General features: G+C 44.9%; 1 protein-coding gene across 1 annotated transcript in view; it reads left to right on the top strand.

Annotated features, from left to right (window-relative positions):
- The window catches only part of map7d2a (MAP7 domain containing 2a), a gene marked incomplete at its 3' end in the record, with an annotated part of 93,801 nt that overhangs the window by 77,818 nt on the left and 2,015 nt on the right, over positions 1–13,968 (top strand).

Below are 13,968 nucleotides of genomic sequence, written 5' to 3'. Positions count from 1 at the left end.
GGACAAGTTTGAGGTGAAACAAATCAGTCTGGATGTAGTTAAATGCAGATTTCAGAAGCTGGAAAGCCTTAGCAACTGTTTTAGCTCGACAATAAACAACTGTGTCGTCAGCATAGAAATGTATGGATGCATTAGGGATGTTTTTACCTACATTATGTATGTAGATTGTAAAGAGGGTGGGTCCTAAGACTGAGCCTTGTGGTACACCATTATTGAATGTTAAATAACTGGAGGAAGTACCATTATGTTGAACACATTGCCTCCGGTCTGAAAGATAGTTAGAGAACCAACCAATGGTGTGATCTGAGAAACCGATTTCTGAGAGTTTATGACACAAGATGTTATGATCCACAGTGTCAAAAGCTTTAGACAGGTCTAAGAAAAGTGCAGCACAATAATCCTTAGCATCCAGTGCTTCAACAACGTCATTAAGAACCTTCAGTGAAGCAGTGGTTGTGCTGTGTTGTTTCCTGAAACCAGATTGATGTGGAGGTAAGATGTTAAATGAGTCCAGGTAATTTTTGATTTGAGAGTTTATCAGTTTTTCTAGAACCTTGGCTAAAATGCAGAGTTTAGAGATTGGTCGATAGTTGTTCAGTGATGTGGGGTCACCTCCCTTCAGCAAAGGAAGAACAAAGGCTGTTTTCCAAGTGTCTGGGATGGAGTTTTGTCTTATGGAGAGATTGAAGATGTGGGTCACAGGGACTGTGATGATGTGAGCAGCCAGCCTTAAGAAATAAGGTGGAAGTTCATCTGGACCTGCAGATTTTTTAGGATCAAGATCTTTTAACAGTTTATTGACCTCACTGACTGAGAATGGAGAAAAAGAGAAGCTGTGATTAACTGAGGATTGACTTGTAGGAGGGATTTGATTTGTAGAAGTTTGGTTATTAAGTGAAGTGACTGATCTTCCATTAGTAACTGTGTCAAATAAAGAGCCAGAAGCAACAAAATGTTTGTTGAAACAGTTCAGGATCTCGTGCTTATTTGACACAGGAGCAGAGTTAACGAGAAGTTGTGATGGGAGGTCAGATGATTGGGGGGTGCCTGAGAGAGATTTGATGGTTTTCCAGAATCTGTTAGGGTCATTTAGATTTTTGGAGGTCTGAGATAAGAAATAGTTTCGTTTTGCTGCTTTGACAGCAGTTGTACATTTATTCCTCATCTGTCGAAAACTCAACCAATCAGTGTCTGAGTCAGATTTTCTCGCTGTGGCCCAAAGATGATTTCTCCTGTGCAGGAGGTCAGCTAGCTCTGGAGTAAACCAGGGGCTGTCTCGTCCCTTTATTCTGAACTGACGAAAAGGAGCATGTAAGTTCAGGAAATAAATGAAATTATTATGGAAATAGTTCCAAGCGGAGTTCACGTCATCAGTTAACAGAATACGATGCCAGTCAAAGTGAGACAGATCCCAGAGGAATGACTGTTCACAGAAATGTTTCAGATCCCTTTTTTTAATTAATCTGGACTTAGAAGGTGGAAGTTTACTATTTCTTAAAGCCGCTGTCACACAATGATCACTCAAAAGATCAGCGAATACACCTGTACCAGGGAATTTGTGAGGCATATTAGTTAGAAACAGGTCTAAGATGGAGGAATTGTCAGGGTGGCTTTTATTTAATCTGGTGGGGGAGTCGATCAGTTGGGTTAAATTAAAAGACAAGCAACATTCCTTGAATTTGTCACAGAGGGGGGTCGACTTACACCAATCAATGTTGAGATCTCCAGCTAAAAAGACCTCTGTGAATTTTAAATTACCAAGGAATTCCTTCATGGCATTTAATGCCTCAGGTGAAGCTGTGGGGGGGCGGTAGCAGCAGACTACAGTTAAAATCTGGCCTCCATTCAAGGTGATGTTTACAGATAAGGCTTCAAACTGGTTTGGAATTGTTTTGGAAGTCACAAGACTTGAAACCAGAGTGTCTCTAATGTAAATAATGACTCCACCCCCCTTTTTTGACGATCACAGCGGTAGATGTTAAATCCATTGATTGCCACGTCATTATTCATTACAGATTTGTTGAGCCAGGACTCAGAAATAAAGATAACATCTGCCCCAGAAGAACTGACCAGGATTTTCACAGCATCAAGTTTTTTCAGAAGGCTACGAGCGTTTACATGCAGGAAATGAAGCCCAGAGGCATTTTTAAAGTCATTTGGTGTGCTGTAATTAATTCCAGGGTTGGGTTGAATTCCTGAGAGCAGTAACAACATTATTATCAGACATTTTCTTGGGTTTTTTGTGACTGATGTGTGATTACAGCAGTTAACAGTGTGGCAATTATCCCCCATAATTGAACCATGAGAAACATTAATGAAGATGTGATCATTCAGAACCCAAAAACAGTGAAAGTTGCAGTGATGAACAGATCCCTAATGCCTTAGGGACCCAGAGGCATCTCGTTGCAGGAGGCGTCCTGATCAGATGAAGCACCACAAACAACAAATCTGAAATTAAGCAAAATATTTTTTTTACTATATAGTGGAAATTCATTGGAAATCTCAAGAGAAACTGAAATGTTTATTTTCTAATTGTGTCGTCCCAGTAGCTTTTAAACCCCAAAATACATTACAGCAAAGACTGGTTCATCCCAAAGATCCAGTCCCCTGGCACAAACAGTAATATTGTGTATGTTGTTCAGTGTCAGGAGGGCTGTGATCAGTCTTACATCGGGGAAACTAAACAGCCACTGGCCAAAAGGATGGCCCAGCACAGATCATCATCATCAGGCCAGGACTCCGCAGTCTACACTCATCTCCAGGCCAGCGGTCACTCTTTCAGGGATGAAGATGTTCACATCCTGGACAGAGGAACGATGGTTTGAGAGAGGAGTAAAGGAAGCTATCTTTGTGAAAATAAGCAATCATTAAACAGTCGGAGTCCCCCGTGTCCAACTGCCCCCCCCCCCCCCCTGCCATTCAACTTTTTATTTATACAAGTTAGTCCCATTGAGCCTCAGGAACTCATTTACAAGAGAGACCAGAATTTTTAACAGTGATGACAACAATGAATAACAATAGACAATCAAAGGATGCGTACAATTTTTTATTTTATATTTTAAACAAGTGAAAATAAAATGGTAAAAGTAACAAAAAACAGCTCAGTTGTAAAACAATGCAGAAAACTTAAAAACGGGAACATGTCTGCATTGATTTTTGTCAGGATCTTAGCAGATGTTTGAAGCCACTTGGAGAGGTCAAGGTCGAGAGCTTCAGATCTTTTTGCAAAATATTCCAGGGAGCGGAGTAGAAGGCCCTTTTGCCTAGTTCAGTCCTCAGAGGGATCACTGCATGTAATGACGTCCTGAGAGCGCACGCTGTAACTGCAATGCCATTATTGCTAGTATCACTCGGCCCTCTGTGAATAGCAAGTGGCCATCAAGGTACTAACAATCAAGCATTAGGCTGGTGGTCATTTATCATGTGAAAAGCTGGTTTTGTTCGTCACCGGCAAACTGGTTGATCCACTATGAGAAGGTGCTATTTATAAAAGTGAGTTTAGTGCAGCTCTATCAGACTGAAGAAGTGTTTTGTATAAAAGATTAAATGTTTCAGCAGTTTTTTTTTTATTTGTTAACATCTCCAAAGGACCTGACTTATTTTTGTTAGATTTTTCTACCTGGATGCATCAGGATATTTTTTTTTAACTGTTTAGAAGTCACTGGTGTGTCACAAATATAAATGTGGGGTGAATGTGCTGCTGTCATACAGCCCAGGAAGGGTTCTGTGAGCGTGTTTTGGTGTGAAATATGCAAATTGACCTAAAAACATGGAAAAGCCCATAAGAAGGTGCTGAAGCTCCACAGAGAAATGAGTCCCAGACCAGCATGAGGGAGACAGACTGCAGTGAAAATATCAAGATTATATTTTATAAATGCAGTACCGGTACTCGGACAAAACTTTAAATTTTGGAAACCTGAGGTCTGATGAGATTCAAAGTAAATTTTGGTCCTGGTGGCCGTTGGAGGAAAAGAAAAAGGGAGGTGAGAATACACCGTATGTGGGTGGCAGCATCGTGGGGGGTTGCTGCAGGAGGGATTGGTGCTCTTCGAAGAATCGATGGAACTGTGAGGAAAGAAACATCTCAAGAAATTATCCAGAAAGTTGAAGGTTGGACTCTGATTTTCCAAGTCATCCAAGACTTGAAGCATTCTTCAGGACAAAGTGTCAGATCACAGATCAGGACCTCAGTCCCATAGACGACCTGTGGACAGAGCTGAAAAGCTGTGAGAAGACGTTCTGCCAACCTCACTGTTCCTCCAGGTTTGTCAGGAGGACAAGCTGGTGTGAGAAGCTCATGGTCAACGGAACTTTGATCTCAGCGTAAAGGCATTGTTGCCAAATACGGAGACGATGAATGAAAACTGATTTTGAAGAAAAAGATAAAAAAAATATTTCTCATCATTTAGACATTTTATTAACAGAACTCATTTGGAATATGACTTAAAACAGGAAAGGTTTACATCTCTAGCTTTACATTTATATTTTTTCTGAGCAGGGGTGTCACTAAAGGGGGGCACTGGGAACTTCCAAAACTGCCTGCACCCCTTGGCCAGACAATTTTATTCTCTTGAATCCCAAGCATTTGCTTGGTGTGCATTTTTAAATTTCCCTTAGGTATTTAGGATTAGTAGAATACCATACCTTATTTTTAAGCAATTAAGGGTTAAAAAATAAATGTGTTTTATACAAAACAGAAAAACCAAAGGTCTCGTCCCCATGAATAAATATATTTGGTGTGAGAACTTCTACTAAAGTTGATCAAATGTGTCTTAAGTACAATAAGACTAAGCAGTTCTATTTTGTATAGGCTTCGCCCTTTAAGAGCTGTTGCCGAGTGGTTTTATCCCGTGATGCGAAGCATTGCACTGAAAAATTGAGTCCACATCCACCTGCTGTGTGGTCCATATAAATTACGTTAAGAGCGGGTAATCAGCTCCCATTTTTCTTCAGCAAGCTAATAGCACTGTCAGAAGAACGAAGACGGAAAGTTGTCTAGCTTGACCAACCTTGTCAAGATTGCCTGTGGCTCCGCCACGTCAACCTCCTGTCTTCCCGGTGAGTTCTCCTCCCCGAGGAGAAGCAGACAAGCGGTCTTGTTTCAAGGTGAGCGCCGAGGAGTAATTCTCAGGGGCAGGTCGCTACACGCTGGACGACGCCATCTTGTAATTTAATTTTCCTTTTATCGCCGACCCTCGGAGAGAATCTCGGATGGTTCCTCCGGGACAGGCAAGGTCAGCAGCAGCCAACTGCTGCTCATTCCCTCTGGAGAGCGTAGTGTCTGTAGAGGGGGGCTGAGCGAATGGTCACCCCCCCCCCCCCCCCCCCCCGGGGGCCTTGTTTCGCATCGGCGAAACACCGCTCACAGCCATCGGTGCCCTCCTCTGGAGCTGCCCGGCATAGTCCAGGAGGCGGCTGACATGAAGGGACTTTTTTCCGTCTCTCTCTTTCCCCGCCCAGATCGGATGATCTAGCGGGAAGGTTTCTGGGCTCCATTCCGGCTTGCTGTCCTGATCCCATCTGGCCTCGTTCCCAGCAGTGACGTCCTACTGGGACGAGGCCACAGCCGGTTCCTGGTAGAATAGGGTGCTGGTTCCCACATTCGCGCCCATCACCAGAGTGGAGGGGTTTTCACCGAGCGGAAATTCCCTCGGTGCCCCCATGGAGCCGAGCCTGGCGGAGGCTTTCGGAGCAAAGATGTCCAGGTTGGACCAGCGTCCTGCGCCTCCGGGTAAGCATGACCAGACGGTGATGCCGCTTTCCAACCGAGCTCACCAGGGTGCATTCCAGGCGGCCGCAGTGAACAACACGTTACGCTGCTGGCGTACAACATTCAAGAGGCTGGAGGAGATGTAGCGCTCCCTCTGCAAGGCAGCTGACGTCATCCTCAACCTATGTGCCTCTTTGTTGTCTGCCGGTCTCGCATCACAGCCGGAGGACGAGGTTTTCTAGAGGTCCACCTGGCCTGTCACTCCACCTTCGTCTCGGAGGAGCTGCAGAAAGCCTTTTTTGTTGGAGGGCCCCCCATCAACAAGGGACCATTTTCAAGACGTTCAACGGCTGTAAAACGTCTACGCGCTTCGCTACGCCAGCCCCGCCTGTCAGACCTCCCTGGCATCCGGAGGTTCAGCGTTTCCCTGAGATCGCCAACAGTTGGCGCCCTAGGACAACAAACCGCAGAGCTCAGGGGGAGATGACTCAAACTGACGGTTTGTGGAGGATGTGTGTAAAGATAACACGAGTTTTTGGAATAAAACATCATTTAATGATGAAAGTGTCTATTTTTAGCCAGTCTGTCAGCTCGGATGACCTGACAGCGGCTCCTTCACACATCCTCCACACGTAATGAGCCGGTGGCCTTTAAAAAGGTTTTTTAAAAATCACCATTGCTCCAAAACAAGGCGAGACGCCCGCATGACACAACAGTCGTAAGCGAATGTGGTCCGCACAACGAGTTCAGTGGAATAACTTGTTTTCAGCCCGAGCTGCACACCCCTCATCGAAGCGGTGTCAAACGCGCGCTCCCGCGACGCAAGCAGCCTTCACCCAAACGGCGCTGCGTTGATGAAGGCGCGCACACAGCTCCCCAGCGTTTCACCGGCTTGCATCGGCATAAATGTGAGACCGCAGGATGGGTCTGGTGAGAGACCTCGCCCTCAGCAAGAGTGGCACGTGCCTCACCAAAGCAAACGCATGCCTCCGCGGCACTTGCAGCCTTCACTCAAACGGCATGGCGTTGATGAAGGCGCGGTCACCGCTTCTCAGCGCTCGCCCACTCACGTCAGCATAAATGTGAGACCGCAAAGCGAGCTCAGTGAAGGACTTCGCTCTCGGCACGAGCGACACGCGTCTCACCGCAGTGGCATCAAACACGCGCTCCCGCGGTGTCAACAGTTTTCACACGCCTCTCCTCAACACAAGCCGGTCCACATAGACATGAATGTGGACCCGCAGCCCAAGCGCAGCACACAGGTGCACTTAGAGCCCTTTCGAGGAAGCCTCGCCTCGGGTCACGTGGAACACACTCCCGCGGCTCATGACGGCAGTCGAGGCGGTGGATTGGCTGACATCCGTAAAAACATGATGCACCACCTAAACGTGCGCCATAGGCTCAGGTGTTGATGTCACACCTGCTAATTCTGGGCTTCACCATAAAATTGGAAAAGCTCGATTCTCCCGGCCAGACAATTGTTATCTGGGAGTGGGGCTAAACTCGACCACCATGAGGACTCGTTTATTCATTTATCACAGACGAGAATCGACTCTCTAAGAGTCCAGCTCCGCCACGTAAGACCGGGCAGAGTAGTAACAGCTATTCTCCATCATAAAGCTGTTAGGAATTATGTTGTCAGCTCACACAGTGGCCCTGCTGGGTTTACTACACATCAGACGCCTCCAGAGATGGTTTGCTCGTCTGCGCATGGATCTGGTGAGGCAAAAGAGACGGACGATCACTGTTCCTCCCTCGTGAGAACAGATCTCTGACACTGGGAAACCCCCTGGTTTTGTCGGAGGGAGTCCCCGTCAGCAGACCTACGTCACACGTGTCAGTCTTCACAGACGCGTCGGTTTCAGGTTGGGGGGTGACATGCCTATCTCGAGCTGTAGGGGCGCTGTGGCCTTTCTCACAACAGCTCATATAAATGTTCTGGAATGTCGCATGGTTATGAATGTGATTCAACACTTTGCTCTTGTGCTGCAGAATCAACACGTTTTGATTCACACAGACAACAAGGTTATTGCTGCTTACATAAACCGGCAGGGGGGTGTGCGCTCAGCCAAAATGTTACACATTGCGAGAAAACTACTGTGTTGGGCACACCAAAATCTGCTCTCCAGTGTACATCCCCGGTGTTCTGAACAAGGGGCAGATGTGATGTCCAGGGGTGGTCCATGTCACGGGGAGTGGACCCTCCACTTCGGTTTGATGGCTCAGACGTGGCAGAAATTTGGCAAAGCAGCTGTGGACCTGTTTGCAACACGAGAAAATGCTCAGTGTCAACTATGGTTTTCACTGAGCCCGCGAGTCAAACCACCGCTGGGGGTGGACGTGTTTGCTCACAGCCCATGGCCCAAAACGCTTCTTTACGCGTTCCCCCCACCTCCTCTGATATCACGGTTTCTGAACCGAGTCCAGGAGGAGGGATTGACAGCTCTCCTGGTGGCTCCCGAGCGTGTGAACGCACTATGGTTCCCAGTTCTACAACACCTGTTATCAGGGCGCCCATGGAAACTGCCGTGGAGGGAGGATGCTCTCCTCCAGGCGGGAGGAGCAATCAGGAGTTACCCAGAAATAGTCCAGCACCTGTGAGCCTGGCCGCTGAGCAGATCTGCTTAGAGAGGATAGGTCTCCCGCAAGATGTAGTGCGCACAATCCAGGATTCACGTGCTGCATCCACCACAGCGCTGTACACATCAAAGTGGACAGCTTTTCAGCGCTGGTGTACAGAGAAAGGTGTAGAGGCCACCTCATGTCCACTAGGCGGCGTGCTGTCTTTCTGCAGCAGTTGATGGACAGAAATTTGGCGTTCAGCACGATTAAAACGTACGCTGCAGCCATCTCTTCCTGTCACGAAGGTTTTGCGGAGCCAGAACAACTTTTAATCATCCGCTGATGGAGCGTTTTGTAAAAGGTGTACAGAGAAAGGTGTAGAGGCCACCTCATGTCCACTAGGTAGCGTGCTGTCTTTTCTGCAACAGCTGATGGACAGAAATTTGGCGTTCAGTACGATTAAGGTCGTTTTCACACCAGATAGTCCAGTAGACTTGGTTCGGGACCAATATTCATGAACTTTTGTTTACATTTGAGCTGGTGCATTTGCATTCACACTGCACTGTGCAGTCGAGTCAACCTGTTGAACTAACCTATTCCCCCGCTCGCCTGAGGGGGCGCTGTACCAAGAACTACTGAAAGAAACGGCACAAAAACCTCTGAAGACACGTCTTCTTCTTCTTTTGTAAATAAAAACAAAAACAAAGTGGCATCAAGTTTTAGCAGTTTTATGAGTTATATTTTGTCATTTTTCAAAAATGGACTTAGCATGAGCAGAAGATGAGACAGAAGACCATGGAGAATATTGTTTTTCCACACAAGGCAGCTGACGGCTCCATGTAAGATCAGAGAAATGCGTGTTTGTTTGTCCTGCGGAGCGGGGCCCGGTCTGTTTACATTCACACTGTACTCGAACCGCGCTGGAGTTCGCTTCTACCGGACTGAGACCTAGGTTTTAGCCCGGGCCAGAGTTCGCCTTTTTGTTCCGTGACAGAGTTCGATGGTGCGTTCACACCTCCCCAAATGAACCGGACTTTCTAGGAAAAGTAGCTAGAGTTCGATTAAAGCGGACTAAACAGGGCTGGTGTGAATGCACCCTAAAACGTACGCTGCAGTCATCTCTTCCTGTCACAAAGGTTTTGGGGAAAAAACAGCTTTTAATCATCTGCTTATGAAGCGGTTTTTAAAAAGGTGTACAGAGACGCAGGCCTGTTTTCACGCCCACTTGCTCCACAGTGGGATTTAACGCTGGTCCTGTGGGCCCTGATCAAGCTCCATTCGAGCCAATGAATCAGGTTCCAATTAAATTCTTGTCTCTTAAAACAGCCCTGCTGCTGGCTTTAATATCCGCTAAGAGGGTGAGTGATTTATCTGCCCTCTCTGTCGCTCCGTCATGTCTTAGAATTCAAGCTGATTGCAGCTCAGCTGATCTAAGACCGAATCCAGTTTTATGCCTAAAACATCACGAGCTCTTTTAAATCAAGAGCAATATCATTGGGGTTTTTCCCTCCCCCCCACAAATCATAAGAAGAAACATCTTTCCATCTGCTCTGTCCTGTGCGGGCGTTGACGTGTTACATAGCGCACACAGCTGCAATGCGTCAAACTCAACATTTGGTTGTGCATTATAGAGATGCATCTGTAGGCCGCCCGTTATCCACCCAGCGCCTGTCACTGGCTGTGTGAGGCCATTTCTGAAGCCTACAGAGCATCAGATTTAGAGCCTCTTGATATCCTCAGGGCGCATTCGACCCGAGGTATCGCATCTTCGACTACTCTGCATAATGGTATGACAATGCAGGATATTTGCACTGCGGCCGCGTGGTCAACACCCTGCTCATTTATTCACTTCTATCTACGTGATGTGACGGCTCGTTCAATGACACATTCTGTTCCTTAGTGTTTTAACAGAATGAATATTGTTGTTTCAGGGAACCCCGTTTAAACTCACATCTGACTGCATGCATTACAGTGTGAGATGTTATCAGTCACAAGTTGTGACTGTTATTTTGGTTCTATTGTCACTAATCAGTTCATGACTATTGTTACCAATCAGTTCATTTGATTAACAATCAGCTCACTTGTTATTATTAATCTGTTCATATTGATCAGCCGTGAATCTGTTGATTCATGGCCCCTTTTCAGCATCTTCCTTTCCCCGTTGAAAGTTTCTGGGGTGTTCATGCATTCAGAACGCATAACTACACAGCATGCGTCTGTGCATGGTACACATAATTACGCAAATCGTAATTACGCACATGGAGAGCTAAGTGACAAGACATTTTTTGGGCAAGCTGCCACTTCGTATGGTGTTCGAATGGACCCAGTGAGGCGAGGAACACATCTGCTTTGCACTTAACCCACTAAGCGACAGCTCTTAAAGGGCGAAGCCTATACGAAATAGAACTTTAGTTGCGTACTGTAACCCCAGATTCTATGAGTATAGGCGTAGCCCTTTAAGCATTGGGCCTCACTGGCTCCTAAATGGCGGAAGAAAAAGCTATTTGGGAGCTGATTACCCGCTCTTAACGTAATTTATACGGACCGGGTGGGGCCCACACAGCAGGTGGGCGTGGACTAAATTTTTCAGTGCAATGCTTCGCATGATGGGATAAACTCACTAAGCAACAGCTCTTAAAGGGCAACGCCTATACTCATAGAATCTGGGGTTACAGTACGTAACCAACGTTTTGAGGTGTTGTGTAGCCAAGAAGGGTTAAAGCCATAAATCTTGAATATTATCTGACATATTTGCCAAAACACACACAGGACCAGTTCAATAAATCTTTATTCAAACTGTCATGGCCTGAAAAAGTAAAGAATAGTTAGTAGTAAAATATACACAGTTCATGTACGGTTTGTGTTTTTCTTTTGTTCCCAGTTCTGCACATTTATAACAACCTGTTTTTGTTGACAGATGTACCCAGCAGATGAATCTTGGTTCTAAGAAATGTTTTGTTAAACGTAGCCTTTCAAATGAAAGATGTACATTTGACGTTTTTAAGGAAAAGGACAAAGCTGTTGATGTAAGGACACGTCACGTGTCCGTAAAGATCCAGAACCTGATCAAACCAGACTGTTGTGGAACTCCAGATGTTCTGATCTCTGCTCATCACAGAGTCAAATATATTAAATGCAAATATGAAACTGAGATGCACAACAGCTTTATGTTATTCTAAAGTTTAGCTTTCTTCCGCTCGGCTTGCCATTTCCTTCGTCAGCAGAGTGGGGGCTCCTCTGTGTCCCACTCTAAACTTAGCACTCTTCATCACAACATGCACAGCAGAGCACAAAGGAGGGTATCCAGTTACCATGAATGTCCCTGGATCTTACTGGTGACATTGGAAAAATAAGGTATGAGCTGTTTTATTTACTGTAACAACAATCTGATGAACAATTTGCAACTATTACTAATGTTCTCTGTCGCCGTGCTCATTTTGTCTGCAGTAGGATCATTGTGTGTGTGTGTGTGTGCACAGTTGCCTTCTGTGGCATGAGCGAAACAGCTGCCTTTGCTGTAACACATTTATTTCTCCTACTCTGACGGGGTTACAGGTATAGTTCCTGATCAGACTCGGATTCTGGCAACTTTCTGATGGTTTCTGCTGTTGACCCTCTCCCATCTTTCATTTATAGATGCAATGGTAGAGAATCTGCAGTTTTTCTTCTGTTTTTCATTGTCTGCATCCCTTTCTTGTTGATGGGCAACTACAGCTCAGCGCTCATCCCTGGTAAGCTTTGCTGAAATGCTCTGATGTTTGAACGATTAATGATGGCATTAAAATCAAAGAATGGAAGATTTATGTGTGAAAATTCAGACATCGTTTGTTGTCCCCCGTCGTGGAGCGAAAAAGAGGAATTGGAAATGGACTCAGTTTGTTTGTCCATCCATCCATGCATGTGAGCATGAAAAATAAAAAAATAAGTGAGGTACTGACTTCCATTCTGGAGCGTGGCTGCCACGTTTTATATTGTTTAAAAGTATATTTTCCTCATATGATTGGCATGGCCCTTGAGGTGGCTAAAGATTATTCTATGGGGATAAGGCCACCATTGCACCTGGTGTGGTGCATAATTGTTCCATCTCTGCAAGCCTCAGACATAAAAATAAAATAAAGTACCTCTGTTCAAAAACTACACACATTCACTATTCAAACCCCTCAGTGACGGATGACATCAGCGTGCAGCTTGCATTTTTGGCCCTTCTACCACTAAATGTTGTTTTATCAAATTGTTTTGCATTTCTCTCAAAGACACGGAGGAGTTTGATTCGATAGTGTCTCTGACGGAGAAGGTGGACGAGCAGAGATCTTGTGCCGGCGATGAGAAGTCACAGTCAGAGCTTCAGTCTCCTGGAAGTATAAAATTAAGTCTTCATGTTGAAATACTGTCAGAACTTAGTCCTCTGGTTGAAAAAACAAAGTGTGGTGTTTGTGCTCCATCTGTCCTTGGGATAAATTTAACTCTCCTAAGCTGCCTCGAGCAGAAACAGACACGTACTGCAACAGAAGCTTTCTTTGGCTTCTTATTTGAGACAAAGTAAAAAGGTATTTGTGCTATGCTACATGAGCTTTTACACTAAATGGCAAAAAAAGTTAGGTACCCCGAGAGAACTGTTTGATTTAGAAGTAATTTGGTACACATACAGACAATGATGGGGTGCGTAAATGATTTTGGTTTGCAAGGAGCTGGCTATGTATGACATGGAATGATAGTGTTATCAGGCAGTTGCTGTAGGATCTGCCAGTCAGACAGCAGTGGGTGAAGATCAGCTGCGTAGGTATGGAGTGTGATAATAATCATTGGGGGTCTCATTGAGGTGACAGGTGACCAAATGGTGTCCTTTGTAATAAGCAGTGGTGGGCACAGCTAACCAAAAAGTTAGCTTTGCTAACCCATATTCTGCTAACTAAAAAAATTAGCTTTGCTAATGCTAAATCGCTAAGCAGGTAAAAAAAAAAAATAGCAGCTAACTCTAAACCATTAACTGCTAAGACAACTGGCACTCAGACTGTGTCAAACATCATCGTCTCCTTCTAAAAGAAGTTGCGTCAATCACGTCTTGTCGCATGTACACGTAGCTTTTAGCATGCCTAGCAGACTCTTTGAGACACGCCCACAACAGACAGGAACAAGCTTGTGAATTTTGTTAGCAGATATAAAAGTTGGCAAAACCTAATTTAGTGAAAGCTAATTCAGCTAACAATTAGCATTTTTGCTAGCTTTGGAAATTTGAAAGTTATTGAAAATGCTAATCCACTAAAAACATAATTCCTGCTATTAGCCGTTAGCGAATTAGCGAACTGTGCCCACCACTGGTAATGAGTAAAAAAACTGCACGTTGTATGCCTGAAGTGTCCGCTGAATCAAAGTTATTTAAAAAATCTTTTAAATGTGCTTCAGTGAACTTTGTCAGCAAAGGAAATTAATTGTAATCAAAATAGACCACCCTGATTGACTGATGGACAAAACGGGTGGTTTCAAAAAGCATTTGAGCTGTTTGCTCTAATTTGGGGTCAGTTTTATATGTCATCCAATTCATTCATTCATTCAACCTTTATACAGATTAATCCCACTGAGTCTCGGGGGGCTCATTTACAAGAGAGACCTGATTATAAGAAAGAGTGATGACAACAGACAAAAAAGATATATATATATATATATATATATATATATATATATATATATATAGGATG

Source organism: Nematolebias whitei, chromosome 14 (genome assembly GCF_014905685.2).
Source record: "Nematolebias whitei isolate Nwh7 chromosome 14, NemWhi1, whole genome shotgun sequence".
Lineage (NCBI taxonomy): Eukaryota > Metazoa > Chordata > Actinopteri > Cyprinodontiformes > Rivulidae > Nematolebias > Nematolebias whitei.
This window is presented reverse-complemented; position numbering and strand designations above follow the sequence as displayed.